We start from the raw sequence: 19200 nt of genomic DNA on the forward strand, positions 1-19200 counted from the left end.
GTCGCGAAAAAATATTATTGCTAAGCCAAAAAGCTGAAAGACAAATAATTTCGTATAAACTAGGATAAAAGACAGTAAAGAGATAAACTTTCGTCAATAAAACCGACACGATCCCGGCAACGCAACCTGCTCTCAGACATGCAGCCGTCAGATCTTTATGATTATGTCTTTTATGATCAATCAAGCTTTAAATTTTAATATCTCCCTCAGTTCTAAAAATATCTTGACACAAATTAGGTCGACACGAACTCGCAATTTTATGAGCTAGCTTTGAAAACACTGGTGATTATTTCAAACATTCATTTTTAACTTCATCGTCAGATTGTAGGTATCGTAGAAAGGGGTTTGAAAAAGAGTTTCCTTGTAAACGTTTGTTATATTGATGAATTGACAGTTACCTTGGAAAAACCTGTTCAAGTTAATTAACGAGTAGAGATACATTGGCTTTGACAAAGTTTTTCTTGTAATGGCTAACAGAGGTCCTGACATTGCCTGAATTTCTGGGCGAGTAAAGTTGTAGAGGATCCAACGAGAAGATATTTGGCATGCGCAGTTGGTTATTCATCAATTGCAAAGTTTGATCATGTGAATGCGATTTTCTCTGACTCAAACTTTGTCAGTGATAGTTTGCAATCCGATAGGCCGATTGCAATCTTTTCTGTAATTCACAACCTCGTAGACCCTCGTACTCAAGGCTATCGCTGACCATAATGAACGAATGCCCTGGGAACGGGTATTGCTCATAACGATCTCGCAATTATCAGTGAAAGGCAAAACTCGTCTTGTACATATCAATTATTAATTTTCTTATTTATTTCTCCTGTGTTTGTGTTTTCGTGGTTACTTCATATTTTGAGTGATCAGGGGTCCATCAGCCATATTGGCACCAAGGATCTAGGAATAGTCGTATCAAAGACCTTGTTATACAGTCGAAACTCCCGTAAGCGACCACCCAAAATGTCAAGCCTAGGTGGTCGCGTACGGGAAACTTAGACCATAGTGGATCAAACTTTTGCCTCATTAGCATATTGTGACACCAGAGACTTACCCTTGTTTTAAACTTTTTATTCATGTCAAAAGTCAATCTCGAAAAAAAATCTGGTTTCTCATTGAAATACTTCCGTCTCTTGTACTACCCAGGAATACGACAAAGCTTCACCACCTTATTATATAATTTTCGCTCTATTATCTGTGAAGTGGTCGCTTATGGAAGGTTAAAAACAAAAGAAAAATTTGAACTTTTAGCTCTAAAAGTGGTCGCTGTCGCTTACGAGAGGTGGTAGCTCACAAGAGGTTCCAAATATAGTGATTTGACTTGGAAACTTTTGGCATCTTGGAAAACTGGTCGCCGAGGAGAGGTGGTCGCTTACGAGAGGTGGTCGCAACCGGAGGTTCGACTGTATCCAAAATTACAATCTTAGAAATAGCGGCAGGTTTTTCAAGCAGTATTGTTTATGTAACGAAAACAGGGACGACTTTGACTTACAGCACACTTTCACGTAAGTTGAATAGAAATTTATGTGTAGATGCGTGGCAAACAGGTGGGAAATTATCATACAAAGTTACCCCAAACTGGTCGAGCTGGAAATTAAACAAATAAACATGTACATTTGTAAACTATATTTTCTATTTATGATTTAGTGTGATGCTTCAAAGGATTAATTACTGACGCAACGAGATGATAATACTGATGATGATGATAACGGTGACCTTGTGGTTATCAAATCTAAAAAAGAATCCTGACGGATATACACCTCAACATCAGCTGTTATCTCGCTTATAAACTGCTTGCTGTAGTCCTCTACGATTTCATAAATTTTATAACATAGTACGCGTAATAATAATCGTAGTTACTATGGCAACCTCTCAGAACAAAACCATTAAACGAGCTACATGAAGAGCGTTAATTAAGAATTATGGCTGAGGTAAAGTAATTAACTGAAAAATACATTTTTGATGCGAAAGCCGTCATTGTACAGGCCTGCAAATGATCCCGGCCCTCAAATGATCCCCAAATTGTACCGCAAATGATCCCAGGAACGGAACTGATTCCACCGCAAATAGTTAGGAATGGCGTGGACTCCATGAAAAGTCTACGGATGGAGATATATTTTATTTAATTATCCAAGGTGAAGAAAAGACAAGCGCCTCGGGCATAAAAGCAGTAATAAATAACGTGGAACATTCTGCGCAAAATAACGTGGAACATGCTGCGCAACTTGGCATGTGTCCGCTGTATACATTTTTCGATTTGGAAACGCACCGCAAAAATAAACGTGGTTTTCTCGCTTGTCCTGAACTTTATTGTGATTGGTTCAGTAGACAATTAACCTTTCAGAACCAAATCAAAGTGTTAACGGCTTCCTGGGTATCACAGTCATAAAAAATCTATTATATAAGTTTTAAATCTACTGTCCAAATTCCTGGGTCCACACTTTTCCATTGTTTATGTTGAGGCGACCATTTCCGGCCCGGGATCATTTACGGTGCACTGGGGATCATTCCTGGTCGCGGTACCATTTGGGGATCATTTGAGGTCCGAGGATCATTTGCGCGGGCCTGAACATCTTTCAAACGATACTGCCCGGCGACACCCGATAATGTCTACAATGACTAGCTGTATCATTTTGGAAAACGGGGCAAATATCCACGTTTCTGTGGATTTGCAAATGGCTACTTGATGGCATTGCCTTGTCATTTGATTATAAACATGGCAATAATCAAGACTTTTTAATTCCAAAAACGACGTTAATTACTAACCGCAGTTTCGATTTGGAAACAATGCTTCTCAATTTATATTTTGGCAAACATCATGTCATGGCAAATATTCACTTTGTTGTTAAAGCAAACAGCCGTAGTTTCTGTATAATACCAAACAGCTTCCGTGACGTCTGTAATCATATATTGTCATTTTGGTAAACATGGCAAATATTCACTTTGTTAACGGCATTAATTCGGTACGAGGCGTAGCACTTGTATTTGTAAAGTGCTATTCTGCAGTAGAACTCATTCTCGGCTCAAAAAAGAAAACGTCTTTGTTTCACTTTTTAAACTGTTAACCATAATCTAACCATACCTAAGTAATAAAACTATAAGGTCTGATAATAGCCTTTTAGTCATGATTGAGGCTCAATCGTGTCTGTCTGTCTGTCTCTTGTTAAATTGTTGAAAATCTGGCATTACGTTGTTTGATTATCGCTCTATATTTGTAATGTTGTTCGGCAGTAATTAACCTGGCACAGGAGCACAGGTCACTGGGCTCCTGCTTGACACAGGAGCCCATGACTGACTGACATTAGGTTTCTCGGGTGGAGCAGAAAATATTCAATAAGTTTCAAAATTGTGAACAAATGTCTCGTAATCTTATCATTGTACTCTCGTCTAACAAAAAGAAGTCATTAAAGTTTATTCAATACAGTCGAACCTCCCGTAAGAGACCATCAAGGCTTGACATTTTGGGTGGTAGCTTACGGGAGGTGGTCGCTTACGAGAACTTAGACCATATTTTGCGTCATGTAAATATAAGACTGATAGAGTACAGTGTGTGTACATTTTTTCTTTAAATTTTTTACTGTTTTTCTTGTGGAAAGTCAATTTCGAGAAAAAAATCCGGTAATTCCCATTGAGAATTTTCGTCTCTTGTACAACCCAGGAATGCGATAATATTACAACACCTTATTATCCAATTTCCGCTCTATTGTCTGTCAAATGGTCGTTTACGGGAGGTTAAAAATATAAAATTTCGAACATTTAGCTCGAAAAGTGGTCGCGGTCGCTTGCGAGAGGCGGTCGGTTACAAGAGGTTCCAAATATAGTAATTTGACTGGGAAGCTTTTGGTTTTTTGGAAAACTGGTCGCTAAGGAGAGCTGGTCGCTTACGAGAGCCAGGTGGTCGCAACGACCGTAACCGGAGGTTTGACTGTATCAAAGTCACGATCCGTGAAGCGAACTTTTCATACAATAAGTCAATATCAATGTGAACTTTCCAGTACAATATCAAATCGAACTTTCTTTATTTATCTGTCAGTTTTAAGGAATGACTGAATTTTGCTTTCAATACTAAGCATTCCGTCGAAATTTGATGGAGAACAAAGATACATCTGACTGTAACCTACTAGCCGGTGAAACGTATGGTTATTGAAAATAGAGGGATTCTATATTTGTCTTTCTATTGCATGATTTACTTGTAATCCATACTGACAGTGATGAGGCACATTCCAGATGTATCAAAGTTTTAATGACTCAAAGTAGAGACCTCTAGGTTTGGCTGAATGACTTATTCATTAACAAGCTATTACTGATCAGTTTATTACAACTCTGCAAGAAGTCACTGGTGTAATGACAGACCCACTGATGAGGTCTCTTGGCGTGCACAATTGAAGCATTGAACAGAATTTAATTTGCTGTTTTTTTTCTGGTTAATTACAATATTATGCCACCATCGTGTTACATAATTTCAAGAGAAACGGAAGTAAGACCAATACCGTAAAATCCCGGAGTTTGTTATTTCTCCTTTAAGTACAATGTTCTGTAAAGACGTTATTGGCTGATTAAATAAGGAAAAATAGAGGGAGATAATCACTGGAACGGATCCTATTTTAACAGACCAGAGCTATAACAACTTAAAAACGGGAGACTTATAAGAGGAAGGAGGTTACAAATAGGGGGGATTTATAAGTACAGGGTGGTGGAGTTATAGAGTTTTACAGTATGCAATAGGTAAAGAAGAATCTGAAGAAAATGTTAATTACACATTACTAAATTTATAAATTATTTGTGTAGAAGTAGCTAGATTTAAAGTTCTAAGGGAGCAAATCCAGGATGTTCTCTCCTCTTTGAAGTCTCTTGTCAATCTCAAGAAGCAGAGTGACACTGTTGATAACTTGCTGAATAATATCCACCTGCGATCGAAGAAGAGAACAATAAAATAATTAGTAGAATTCTACTAGTATACTAATGCAAATGCTGCAATCTGATTGGCTGAGCTACTCGTATACTATTAGCCATTAGAGTGCAGTGGCTGTCGATCGTCCACAAAATGCAACGTTTTTATCGTTTTTCCGAAGTTTTGGGAGAAAGTTAAGATGTAAATGGATAATTAAATTCCTGAGAAGACTGAAAAAAGGACATTAGCGGTTTCTTGACTTTAAAAACTTGAAATTCTTGAAAAAACGGGTGCGCGCGCGTAAACTGCAAATTTACCAAGGACAATTCAATCCGTGCGATTTTGTTAAAGCGTAAAGTTCAATAATGCGTAGAAAAATAATTAGAAACCGTTATTTGCGTTTATTTCAGTTAGAATTCTACTAAAACATTCGGCCTCATCAACTATCACCTCATAGAAATCTCGAGCTCATAATCTAATTGTTAAGTAGTATCTATTATGTTTAAAAAAAGAGTTTCACTCGAAATGCAAGCATAAGGACTTAATTTTAGCCAAGGAAATGTGTTTCATTTAGCATAGAGCCAGAATTTGTTCTCCGCCAACTCCCCCGGTTTTCTCGGGAGTCTCCAAGTTTTTCATCAAATCTCCCGAGAAATACCTACCGTGGCTTTTTTCAATTTTTTTTCATTAATTTCGTTACTTTCGAGATTTCAAAAAGGAAAATAAAACAAGAAGTGGACTTAGTGTTCTTTTTTGAGCTGTTCTGGATCGGAAAACGTAAAACAGAGCAATTAAATATATGTAGTATGTATTTAACGAGAATCGCAATTGGTCAGAAATCAACCAATCAAATTGTACAATATATGGTAGAAAATTGGCGCGGTTTACGCACGCTGTTTAGCGACATTTTTTTTTATTTTTACTTTATTTCTCTTAAGTGTTTTTAATATTTCTAACTGTAAAGCGCTTTTGAACTTTTAGGATATTGGCGCTATATAAATATTTTATTATTATTATTATTATATATGGCCACTTGGGCGTCAAAGGGTTAAGCACAGAATATTCATTGTCGTATGAAGGTGTGTCTGGCAAACACATTCCAGGAAGTACTGTTGAACTCTGATCGTACCGTACAGCTATTTCAATGCACGTTTATTACGCCCAAGAGGAAAGGTATATTATGACCGTTTTATAATGATATGAAGAACCCTGTTAGTAAAACCCTGCTTTACCGTGAAAATTGTAATGCAATATGTGGACTTTTCAACATTCATCATAACGATAGCACTAAGATGTTGAAAGAACATGGAAAACTTCAGAATCACTGAGCAACTTAACATTAAAGATTATGGGAACAATAGCAAAATTGTAGGTAAATGCTGTTCCAACCGAGAGACGTCGGGAACATTCGGAAGGCCTTCAGGTGATTTTCGGAGAGTGTTCAGACATTGTCGAGAATTACATTCTTACAATGTAAAGATTTCTAGACGTCTCCAGATTTTTGTACCCTGGGGGTTGGCAGGTATTATGATGATGAATGACCAACATTACATCTTTTTCATAAAATTTGTACTGGTACATATATTATATTTGGTCCAATGAGCAAGCAGAATCCATTCTGAATTCATACTGTATTAATTTCATTTTGTTACAAGAATACTCATTTTCTCGGCCTTTTCAAAAAAGACTAGAAAAGCTATTCTAATGTAAGAATGCAATAAACTCTTTCAATGCATCATGAATGGCTTAGCTCGTGGAGATGAAAGTGAAAGGTTCAAAATAGAAAACCAGAGTTTTGGTTTGAAGGAGCGCGACATTCACGGACAAGGTCGTTATGCAGACTACATCTTTGCACAAATGTTCCCTATGAATTTCTACACTAAGTCGATCGGGCACAACTTTTGTGCAGAAGAGACCAGGGAATGACTTTATTTTCAAAGAAACGATTTTGTTTCTTTGGAATTTCGCCTCAATATTTCTGAAATTTTTTATCTTGTCAGTCATCACCTCATACTTACCTCTGTCAGCTGTAGTTTGTGTTTGTTACTGATACACACTACGTCTGTGTTTTCCGGATCAACTAAAAATGTAAAGTGAAAGTACAAATGTTTGACAGCTAGTGGAGAAGGTGGATTAAAACATTGAAAGGATGGGCGTCACACTGCATTGCACAAAAGGCCGCTTGCTATTTTTACACCATGTCAAAAAGGTTGTGAACACGGTTTTTAACACAGAGTATCGGTGAGAACCGACAGCAAATAGTAAGTAAGTTTCGCAAAGATTCGTGTAATATTTAAGATTCCCACTTTGCAGGGCCGGGGCAAAACGTTACTTTTCTGATTGCCAAATGTCAGCGGCTTCTCAAGTACAATGTTCACACTTTGATTCCTCATCACTCACTCAATGATTCTTAAACATTAGTGGCGTTTTTTAAGTATTAGATTGACAAATGAAAATTTCGAAACATCATCAGCCTTAATCCCATCTCATTTATACTTTTCGTATCTTACTCAATCTTCTTACCTGCAAGTTCTATCTTGATTGGCAGCACGTCTCTTATACGTTCAAATCTCGGATCCTTGAGAAACAAGGAAAGGTAATTTAAAACTGGCGCGCCAATTCTGTTAAAAACATAGTCCTGAAGCTGATCACGCGATTCGTTAGCTGACATGTTCAGTCAGGGCAGACCCTTCTCACTGTGCATCACCTTGATAGCGCACAAGATGGTTTTGCGAAAACTGTTTCCACCAAGTAATAATCTACGAATCAAGAAGACTAATACATGGCCCCCCCTTTTCGTTAGACGACCCTTAGACCGTTTAGCAAGATGCGCAAGAAAGCTGGAGAGAAAAAAAATTGAAGCATGCGCGAGAAAGCGAGAAAGAAGAGCGAACTTCTTGTTTTCGCCTTCTTGTCTTCGCACACCCGAGGTTTTTCTTCTCGCGCTTTCAGTTTCGCGTCACGCTCAAGCTCGTAGAACTCAATCCGAATTGCAATAGGCTTTTTCTCTACCATCTTTGGTTACAAAGCCGGTTTCAATCTCCAGTGTTGGTTGCGTCAGATGTCAAAATTCAGGGCTATTTACAACTGACCCCGTTCCCTGGGCGCTTGTCCTCCTTTCGAATATTGGAGTAAAGCACTTTGGGAACGAGGGTTTTTTTGAACATAGTTTTCACCTTGATAAGAGTTGGAAATCGAGCCTTAACTTGGACTTCAAGTCCTGTACCAACATCATGTGGTGAACTCGTCAAAAATCCGTATTTTGAGCTCCACATGAACTTATTCCCTTTTCGTATTAGACATCCTTCTATGGCCGACAGAAGCTTACTGTATTGTCTAAAAACCTTCTGTATATCGCCTCCAGGTTGAGTTATGACAAGTTTCATGTGATCAATGAAGTTAACAAATATACGGCATCGTCTGTCCGCGGTAAACCAGATGAACCGACCTTTAGGCCAGTCACGTGACAGCTGTGGCGGGAAGGAGTCCGTATTCAAGCCATAGTCAAGTAAAGCAAGTTTCTTGTGTTGCCGTGGCAACGATAGATAGGATTTCCCGAAGGCACCTGTTCCATGAAGTGAAAAGATAAAAGTCAAAACAATTCTTACTTATATGTAAAGAACATGGATGGTTTCTCAGACTGTCCGTTAGACACGAAAACCTACATACAGTATGATTCTTGCCTAGACTCAGCCAATCTGATAAAGCTTCAAGGTGAAAGATGTTGGAGACAAAATTTGACTTTGCACGCGTTGCAAGCCTACATCTTATCAAGAGTTTGTGATTTTGAATCTTTTTCTTTTTCTGGCACCGACACTACTCAAATTTACAGCACGTTAAAGAAGTGGTGTAGTTTCTTCAGTTCAAGATATTTTGAACTCGTTTCTCGCTGGACCGAGTAACAGATCATAGTGTGACCTCTGAAGAAAGCTCGTAAGTTGTTGGCGGGAACATTTTTTCTGTAATGAGTGAAACAGACGCCTTTTCAACAATTTTTGTGACGACTGTTGTCTCGCTGTGATACATACTAATACTTCAACCCTTGCACATTAGCAGTCTTGAATTAGTGCAATTAGTGTATTACTCGTCGCTGCTCTGTATTATTAGCTTGTATTCAGAATGTGAGATTTGATACTCCATTCCCAGCCCGAGTCGTCCCTCTTTAGTACATTCTCAATTTTGCTATTCTATTAGCTTGCGTAGCAGTCTTTTCCGTTTCCTTTCAGGCAAGCGGGAGTCGCGCGAGGGCACGGGGACAGAGGTAACAAAAAATTAGTGGCAGGGGGGAGAGGCAGGGAAGGACCCCTGCCCCCGTTCCTAACTTTTTGCTCTCGCCCCATGCGTTCGCGCGACTTCCCCTTGGCTCTCGCTTTCTCCCGCTAGGAGGAAACGGAAAAGACTGCTACGCAGGCTACTATTCTATTCGAGACAAAGATAATAAAATGTGCCACAATTATAATTAGTTGTCTAAAAGCTTGTAGAAGTGTACTTTCTGTTTGCATAAATTAAAATTAGAATTCATATGTTGCATGTAAAATAAAGGTCGTTACTTCTATCGGTGCACCTATTTTGCTACTGGAGAATTTATGAGATAAATATTATCATAAAATAGCGCGCGCGCTAGTCCTTGAAAGTAGAGTTCATATGTTACCGGTGTAATAAAATAAAGGTCGTTACTTCTATTAGTGCACCTATTTTGCTACCGCAGAATTTATGAAGTAAATATTGTTCTAAACTCTTACCCTCAATAGACTTCAGAGCTTTCACTATCACGTGTGCAACATCCAATAGCTCTTCTGCTGAACATCCGGGAATCAAGCGGTATCCTTGTATATTTCTACTGGTACTCAGTCTACAAGACAACACGTTTGCTCCGTAAAGCTTTCCACCTTTGATCTGCTCCCAGTTCAAGTTCACCTCTGACCTTAACTTCTTCATCTCATCAATTTGATGAACCTCGCCAATAACAGGGTCAATAAGCTCACTGAACAGATCGTAACATTCTTCATCGCCCGCAAGCAATCCCGCGGAATTCGGGATTGAAGTGAAATTTGTCGACAAATTGTGTTGGCTAGACTCGATAAGATTAACAATGTCATATCCCTCTGAAGTACACTTGTCTTTCAGTATGGAGAACATATCAGGTGTCAGAAGTTTTCCCGTGATAGTTGGGTTGTTCGTAAGATTAGGAAAGCTACTGATGTCACGTTTCTTCCGGCGGTAACAATAGCCGAGTGCGAGCAGTGCACCAGCCCCCAAAGCGGCGCCAACTCCAAGTAAAGAGTAACGATTGCCTGCAAAGTCTTCTAAACTTTTAAGTAGAAATCCCATTATTCTTCGCAGCTTTGCACAATAGAGCAGTACTTCGAAGCAACGTCATAATCATAACAAGGTAATTTGACATCACTCGTGACGAAGTATAACGGCATGAGGATTGGTAAAGCTACTTGAAGATTGATGAAGCCTCATTATCACGATACTACGATTATCAGTTGAGTAAGGCGGGACGAAAGTTTGGTCACCAAGTTTTAACGTAAAATCGTGTTGTTGTCACGGGCAACTTACCTCGTTTCCGTTGGTAACAATATCAACAGCCGTTGGTCGCCTGTCGCGTCGCCTACAATTTCGCGCGCTTTGCTGTCAATTGACGTCAAAGGCCGACAAGTTGCCAATGGATACGGAGCCAGTTGCTCGTGACAACAACACGATTTTTACGTTAAAACTTGGTGACCAAACTTTCGTCCGCCTTACTCAACTGATAATCGTAGTAACGAACGACGGTAGATGTCATTTGAGAAATTACATGCCATTAGGGACAGCGCGTCTCCCAACCCCAAAATGCATCGGGAACGAAAGAATATCGAGATCGAAATGTATTGTGGGCCAAAATATAATCAGATAGTGGGAGCCTGGTCTCTAACACTTGAAACGCCTGGTTGATTTCAGCTTTAAAACGCAGTTAGCGACCACCAGCCCACGTTTTCTCGAAATATTTCTGAAAGGAAACACAAATTATCCCTCGAACGTCTCAGTCAGAGAAATTTTTGCTCATCAGATCGGTTGTGCACCACGGTATTTATTATCTTGCAATTCATTGACCTATTTGTTACTAATAAACGAACCTTAGCTTGTGTTGTGTATGTAGAAATTATATGTAGTTTCTTTAATTTGATTAACAATAATCATAACGGCTTGTCGTGTATTTAATGCAGTAATACAGAATTTCATACCGTAATCCCATTATAATTCCACACACATACCAACATTGAAAGCCTGAAAATATATAATATAATATATAATAATATTTATCTGTTTTTTTTGTTTCTGCATGTAATGTTTGTTTCAGATTTGTTGCTTAAAAGCAGTAAAAACTCTAGAACAATATGAAATAACTATATGACAATATTGAAATAACAGTAGATGTCAGACATGTACTCAGAGTCCAATTTTCCTTAGAATGTTACTCGAGCCATGTATGGCAAAAAAATATTAAATTAATAGTAAACTTGTTGCAAAATCAATATAGTTCGCACTGTGCCGTTCAGTACTTACATGTACATGTACATACATATATCTGTGGTGGGGATCAAGTTGATAAAAATCCTACGGAAATGAGCTGATTGATCAAATATTTATGCAAAGCACGATGCCCAGTATTGTGATAGCTCACTGAAATTAAATGTGTGAAACGCAAGACTAGTTTCACCTCATGCCAATAATGATTTCACATGCTTATCCCTGTTCTATTTTACAGAACATCAAAAACATGGTCTAATATTATTATTAATACAAGCTGCTGGAATAGTCTTGAATGACTGCTCTGTCCTTTTTTTGCTAATAACAAAATGATTTCAGTTGAAAGAGACCTGGCATGTTCCATATGGGTCGTCCAGAAACAGTTAGAATCAGCTTTTAAAATTTCACTAGTCTGACCTGTAATGATTTCATATATTTTCTAGTGTGAAAATGTTTCCTGCACTAAATGCTCTAAATAATGACATCATCTTCTCTACTTAGCACAGCATCAAACAAACAATTTTGCCAAGGGACCTGCAGATCCAGGTTTTCATTATCCCTGGTGATCTTTTTCATTTTGATCAAAGTAAATTATGATGATGTTCTTCACAATGAGGAAGCTCAAGACCTGTGGATAACATAAGCCAATATCATAAGCCAATATGGCAGTAGCCTGCTAGAAGGCTAGTGTCAGGTTGCACAGTTATCTCTAGCTGTTCAAATCGTCATGAAAACATGTACAGCCTGCTACTGATCATATCACAAGGGCCATTTTAGAGATGAAAACTTAGGTCAAAAGGTTTCTAAAAGCACTCTTCTATCTTTGTACTACACTAACCACATGTCCTGCATTTTTCATGGGGCAGTGCATTTGGTTCATGTTAGAAGGAGTATTCCTTTCCAACATTGTTGTCTTTCTGTTGTTAAAGGATTTTGTGTTTGCAAACATGTGTTGTAAATATCAGAATAGTACTGGAAATGGGTCATGAAATAGGGTTTTACACATAATGCTCAAATTTGTTGTCATTATGCAAATGCTTGATGATCAAAAAATCTCACTATATATTATGCTCAAAAGACATCGGCCAGTTTTTGTCACTGTTATTCCCGCGTAATGCTAGATTCTTTTGCCTCGCTACTATGCTCAAAATAATGCCAGCACAATGTGTAAAACCATATAATGACCACTAATGGGGGTGAGGGAAAGATGGAGTGGTCATCAGTGGAAGTTGTGGCACTTCCACAATAAACAAACTAAAAATTTGTTTCACACTGACAAGAATATGGCTTCGTCTCTGCTCATGGGCGACACAAAACATAACCAGTATTGGGTCAGGTGTTGCAAGAAGATCGATTCTTTGATCACTGGACCCGTTAACCATCAGAAAAGAGGGCTGTGCAAGGCTACCACAGCTGCGTTCACCAGAGTAATAACACCACATGTATCAGTGCAACTTTGCAGGGAATAGTTACGGCATCGCCAGTCACATTCATGACCCTGCCAATTAGTTGCACTGGGAGAGTGGGCAAGCACCAAATGACTCTTTTTGTGCGTTCCAACTTGTGGAATGTACCGTGCAAAATCATTGACGACATCAATGATGTCTGGGGGAGGTTGCCAAGCCAGCATCTTACAGTATATGATCTTCATGAAAGGTCGCAGCTCAACATCTACCAGTACCCTATGATTACCACCATTTTGAGGGTTGCCAATGAACGTTTTGCCATATCTTTGTCCCACATTCAGAGTGAAAACCAGCCTTTTTAATGGTCCAGGGTTAAGTAACTTAGCTTTCCTCATCATCTCATTGTAGATATTAACAACGACATTGGGCATAGTAGCATGGTATCGTTTTGCATGTCATTAAGCTGTTTTAAAACCCATGTGACGTGATCAGTATAGACCCAGCCTTGCATTCCCGATGCAGCAAGACAGGCAAGCTCATCTGCAGTCAATCCTGTTAATTAGTAACAACATGATATACTTTTCATCAGGCTTTATTAAATATTTTCTAAGGGAGTGGGGTAATAGACCTAAAAAAGGGGAGTTGGAGTAGGCTGCTAGCGGACAAAGATGTATATAAGATTATAAAGTTCTAAGCGTCACTGGTTTCTAATTCAACAAAACTGTGATACTGTATTGGAGATGGCATCCCCCAACCCCCCCCCCCCCCAACCCCCTTTCCACCCTTCGACACCATGTCTAAAACCCTAATCGCATTTTTTCAGCTACAAAATAAGCATATCCCATTTTCTATTTTACATCATCTTACTTTTTCGGGCCCGTGCACGCATTTTCGTTTTGTTTATCTTCAAAATTACATAAACTTTATTGCATATTTTAGCCGGTTCCAGTACTAGTTCAGGATATACCAGGAAAAATAAGCCTACACATCACGACATCACTCCACATGAAGTCATTTCTTAATTTTTCTTTTAAAAAAACTTACCATAACTTGGTAGCATATCGTCAGTAGGATTGTCCCAGATCATGGCTTTGAATTTGTCGATCGATTTCTCGCCGAGTTTTGGGCTGGCGAAAAGCTTTCGAAAACCACCTCATCTCAGTATTGTAAGCACTGGGTTTGCCCTGTCGACGGCTCAACTTTTCAAGGATCATTCTATACATAAATATTGAACAATGCTTGGAGCAATTCAAGTGAAAAATTTTATTCAGGATTTACCCGCTAAAAATGATAAAATTAACCAGGCCTACTAATGTTAGAGACCAGGTTCCCGCTGTCTTGTTATATTTTGGTCCATAATACATTTCGACCTCGATATTCTTTCGTTTCCAAAGCATTTTGGGGTTGGGAGACGCGCTGTCCCTAATGGCATGTTGAGAAATTTCTTTCAATGTTAAACGCTGCCATCTTCCCTGATCTGCACGACTGCAAATACGCGGGAAATATTTTTGTGCGCCTTCTTCAATGCGCGCGCTTTACTGTAGGTGACCGAGAGAAGTCTGAGATCTAGTGCTTTAAGTCAGCCATGTTTTGAAGCCTGAAGTTGTGTTGTGCGCTTACTTTCAGCAATTTATTGCTGTTTTAATTGCATTTTACAAGTTGGGCGGATATTTGTACATATACCATTCCCAGATTTCTACGGTAAGTGTCTAAATTCTTGTAAACATGTTTAGAAATACGTAGGCCAAGAGGTCAAGTGACCCTGGGTCTTGTAGGTTGAAGCCCGCCTATTAATCATAGTTATTGGCATTTTAGCTTACCAGTTTATGATCAGTTTACGAACCCGCCCCCTCTACCCTTCAGCGCCGGCCAGGACAGCATTGATAACAATTTTAACCACAGTTTAACGCGCCGATCAATTTGAAGCTTCAACACCCACCACCCCGGGCAATCCCCCGGCTCGTTCAAATTTGACACTTCCGGTTCAAATTCCCCACTCCACCCAGGCAAGGTTCAAATTCCCCACATACGGGAGGGCCTTTTTTGTCAAATTCCCTACTTCCCGGGCATGGACGACAGTCAAATGCCCATGGGTTGCCCAGGGCAGGGGGCAAGGGTGCGGGGTGGGGAGGGTGTGGGAGGGATGTTGAAGCTTCGAAGTGCTCGGTGCATCATGTTGTCAAACATCCCTGAACCTGGTGGATCTTTCCAGATCAAAAATTTGGATTACCTGCCGGTGGGTCTCAACAATCTTTGAACAAGTCCTTATGAATCATGTGAGCTTTGAGCCATTCATGTTGTAATGCAACCTCATTCTTAGTGTCCAAGAAGCCAGAGCACATGTATGTAGTGCTTTAGTTACAGAACCAGTCAAAGGAAGGTTACCACCACTTGTCGTGTTTCTTTAAAGATCCTTCTCTTCCTCCTTAGGAGCATCTAGTTTCTCTTGAGAATTACAGAACCATTAAAGTGCCACTATGATCAAATTACCTTTTCATGCACAGTAGGTCTCTCCTAGATATCTTGCCAGATTTTAATCTATAACAAACATTAGAACTCACGTTTTTTGTACGTTTATTTCTGAGAATTTATGGCTGCCATTAATTTTCCTTGTTCCAAAGCTTGGTTGAGAATTTGAGAAAATAACATCACTTTCTCAAAAATACCTCATGGGTTGAAATTATATTATAATATAGATAGGACCCTGCGAGCGCTCTGATTGGTCAAAAACCCATGTTTTATCAGAGTATAAAACATAGAAAAAGCGTGTTTTATTGTTTTTCGTCACATTACCTCTATATCATAAAGCAATTGAAGAAGCCTAAGCTGTGTATTACACTGTGATAAAACACTCCGGACATTTGAGAACACTTGAGAAATATAGAAAACACTCGCCTGTGGCTATGTTTTGTACATTTCCCTCACATTCTCAAATGCCCATCATGTTTTATCACAGTGTAATACATGGCTTAGGCTTCTTTATTTGTTAAATACCAATTAGTACAGCAATTCGCTTAAAGAATAACAAAAGCTTTGGCCCTTATTCGTGCAATTTTTCTTCCGAAAAACATGTGTTCTTTATATTGTGTGTTCTGTTGTCTTGAAAAATTACAGCCAAATAAAAGTGTTCTTTAAAAATGGAAGGTAACTCAATATACATTACTTGAGCCCTTAAGGTTCTATTTCAAGATTCATGTAGTGTTTGTTGTGGCCGATTTTGGCAAATCTCCATGTACTTGTAGGAGTCTCCTTGACCTTCAAAACATCTCAGGAGCTCACTCTATATAATGGACATGTTATGGCTTCACAATGTCAGGGTCAGTACTATTCTTCACTAACTTTCCTTAGCCAACCTTAGACTGAAAAATTCTAAACACTTCCTCCTTACCCTTTTTGCCTCAAATTCCCTTGGGTTTTCCAACTAATCCCCACCCTGTCCCGTGATTGGATGATGGTAGGGGATATATGCACTAGACATTTTGATAAATGGATTAAGTTTTATTTAAATACACATGCTCATTTTGTTACATAAAGTACTAATACTATTGCACTCTTAGAAAAAAAAAATGCTTAAAGATTATTTCCAGTCCGTACTGCGTAGTCTCAGCACCCTGATGTTTGTGAGTCTCACTTGATGAAACGCAAATTGATGTTGTTTGTTACAAACCACATACCTTATCTTTGAGGCATTTTCTTTAATTTTTACAGCTATGAAGTTGTTTCATCAAGTGATATCAGAAAGAACGAAGCATGAAGCTTTGCATCCATAATGGTGGTTGAAATGAAACCTTGAAATTACTTCATGTAAGTAGTTATGAAATTTACATTTTGTGATGTCTTACATGAATCAAAACAAAACAACGTAAACAAACTCCCAAAAATGTGCAGACTAGAAATACAGACTAGATATCATCTTTCAACCTTAAGGGTGACTGGCATCAAATTTCTCCTGGCTGTATCAATAGATAAATCAAGAGAGAAGGTAGTGAGAATCAAGGACATCATCACCAAATAGAAATTTCTATGATCGTTAACAAATTCTTATAGTTATTACCATAAGAAAATGTATGGATACCAGTGAGGAGAATTTGTATTTTGACACTAGGGCTTAAAGGGTTAAGTAATTTTTAGAGCATTTAGCTGTAGCAGTACATCTGTAAGCTACCTCTAAGCTAAGAATGCAAACCTATACCCCACTGTGGTACAAGTGACGGGGATCCAATTATATCAGTAACCTCTCTAGGTTTTCATTGTAGTCAGACATGTCAAAATTGTTTTCCTTTAATACAAATACATAGCTCTCAGCTTTTACTAAAAGGTAAGATTTTTTTAGTCCTTCATTAACCCGTCATTTGACTTCAGATTAAGTTGTAAGCAAGGATTGACTCTGCTTTTAAAGCCTGTTGAATGATGGCTGGGAATACATGAACAGTGATATAAATTTTTTTTTTTACAAATATCGCTTGTTCAAATATTGAATTTCCTTTAATCGGACTAGTTTTTATCTGAGGCCTAGCTTACACCGTTTGCATCCCATGGCACAATGAGGACAGATTAGAGGACGAATCCTGTTTTTATCTATTGTAACAGCTTCATTAATGGTTTACAACAACAGAAGTTATCTCAGTTGCTGAAAGTTAACCATAATACAACTGTGACCACTTGCTTTCAGTGGTAATTTAATTGTTTTGAAAGCTAAATAATTACATTACAGCTTTCCTACTGAAACTATAATACTTATAATTGATTTCTATAATATTATTTTAACAGTCTTGTATATACTCTGTACAGTTAACAGTGTATACACTGTAACAAAGTGACATAAGCCTCTCAGGTGTCATAAGATACTGCATGAATGTCATCATTCAGTGAGATGTTTAGAAGTGGGAATGTAATTTACTGTGCACCAAAACAAACAGCAATGTTGAATGACTGTTAATGAATGTAAAATTCTTAAAAAAAAATTAAAATTCTCCAAAGAGCAGTAATCAAAAAAGGAAATCCTAATTCTGGTTAAAAGAAACGTTTACACCTGCAGGGGCTCTTGCTTTTTCCTTCAAATCAAACGTACATGTAGTACTAAATGTTTTAAACAATAAACTTTGACATGTACGACAACTTGGTTTGCTTTAGGATGATCAAAGTTGCCCTGTTTTAAAAGACTTAAAACTGAACCTTTTAACCAGCCAGGGGTTTTATTAAGGGCCGAACACCAGGAAAATTGACCAGCTGTGAGGATGATTTTCCCTGGCGTGCCTGGTTTGACCATCTAATACAAAGTTTTTCTATTTTTCAAATAGTTTTGCCCGCCTGTGAAAAGCAGTTGCCCTCCTGCTAAAATGTTAATGAAAACCCTGTTTAAACCTTTGCCCAATATTTTAAATGTAGTTAGCATGTACATGTAATTGCATCTTGATCCACACAATGTTATATTTTAGACAGTTTTGTAGGCCAGAAAAAACTACAATTTTCAGAATGTCTGATTTAAAGTTGAAGTACATTTAACCTTGAATGCCAAGTTGAATCTACATGAAGTTTCAAGGGACCTCCTACAAAAAGTAACTTTTACTATACTAAGGTCGCCACTATTTAGGTACATGTATTCATGTCATTCACAAATTATGTTTAAAATAGAGATAAAAAATCTGAATTTCTAAACACGTGACTGCAAGTAGGTACATGTAAATCCTAGTTTGGCATTTTGTGTTATTTTCTTCACTGATACCATTCTTCAGTGAGGGAACAGCTGACATATTATATATTGGCATATTGGTTTTAGTAAGGCTGATAATCAGGCAACTGATGTACATTACTAATTGGTGTACCTTCCTGTTTATGTCTAAATCTTGTCTTCCCAAAATGGTTCCTTTTCTCAAGTAATTGTAGGCTCAATTTCCACCGCTCTCTCGAGTCCAGTCTATGTTCCTCCTGGGGAGGAGTGCGGGGTCCTTTCCCAAACAGCGGCTGGTAATCGAGCCTAAAGTAACTGCCGATGTTATGTATCCAGACATGTACTGTATGCACCTGTAGAGGCAAATTCATTTCCGTAGTTACTAGCAGAAATATAAAGAGTGAAGTATGGTATGTCTCGCTAAGAAAAGGTGCCCTGAGTCAAGCGTCTTTGCTCAGATGCCATACTGGGGTGTAATGTAAAACTTTTTAAATACCAATTAAATTTATTTTATTTATAGGTTTTTCTCATTCAGTATTTAAGAAACCTTTGTCATCTGTTTTAGCCACATTCCTTCCTGAAGTCAGTTTTTAAACATTCACATCAAGTGGTGATGTATATGTGAGCTAATGAGTGACACAAGTGATTATATTTACACAAGTGTGGTAGGAATGGTTTTGTCTGAAATCAAGCAATGTTAATCCTTCACCTGTGCAACTAAT

General features: G+C 38.3%; 1 pseudogene; it reads right to left on the reverse strand.

Annotated features, from left to right (window-relative positions):
• Positions 1–6147: 6147 nt before the first annotated feature.
• LOC145465103 (creatine kinase M-type-like) lies at positions 6148–10216 on the reverse strand (annotated as a pseudogene).
• Positions 10217–19200: the final 8984 nt, after the last annotated feature.

The sequence above is a fragment of the Orbicella franksi genome, chromosome 13, assembly GCF_964199315.1.
Source record: "Orbicella franksi chromosome 13, jaOrbFran1.1, whole genome shotgun sequence".
NCBI lineage: Eukaryota > Metazoa > Cnidaria > Anthozoa > Scleractinia > Merulinidae > Orbicella > Orbicella franksi.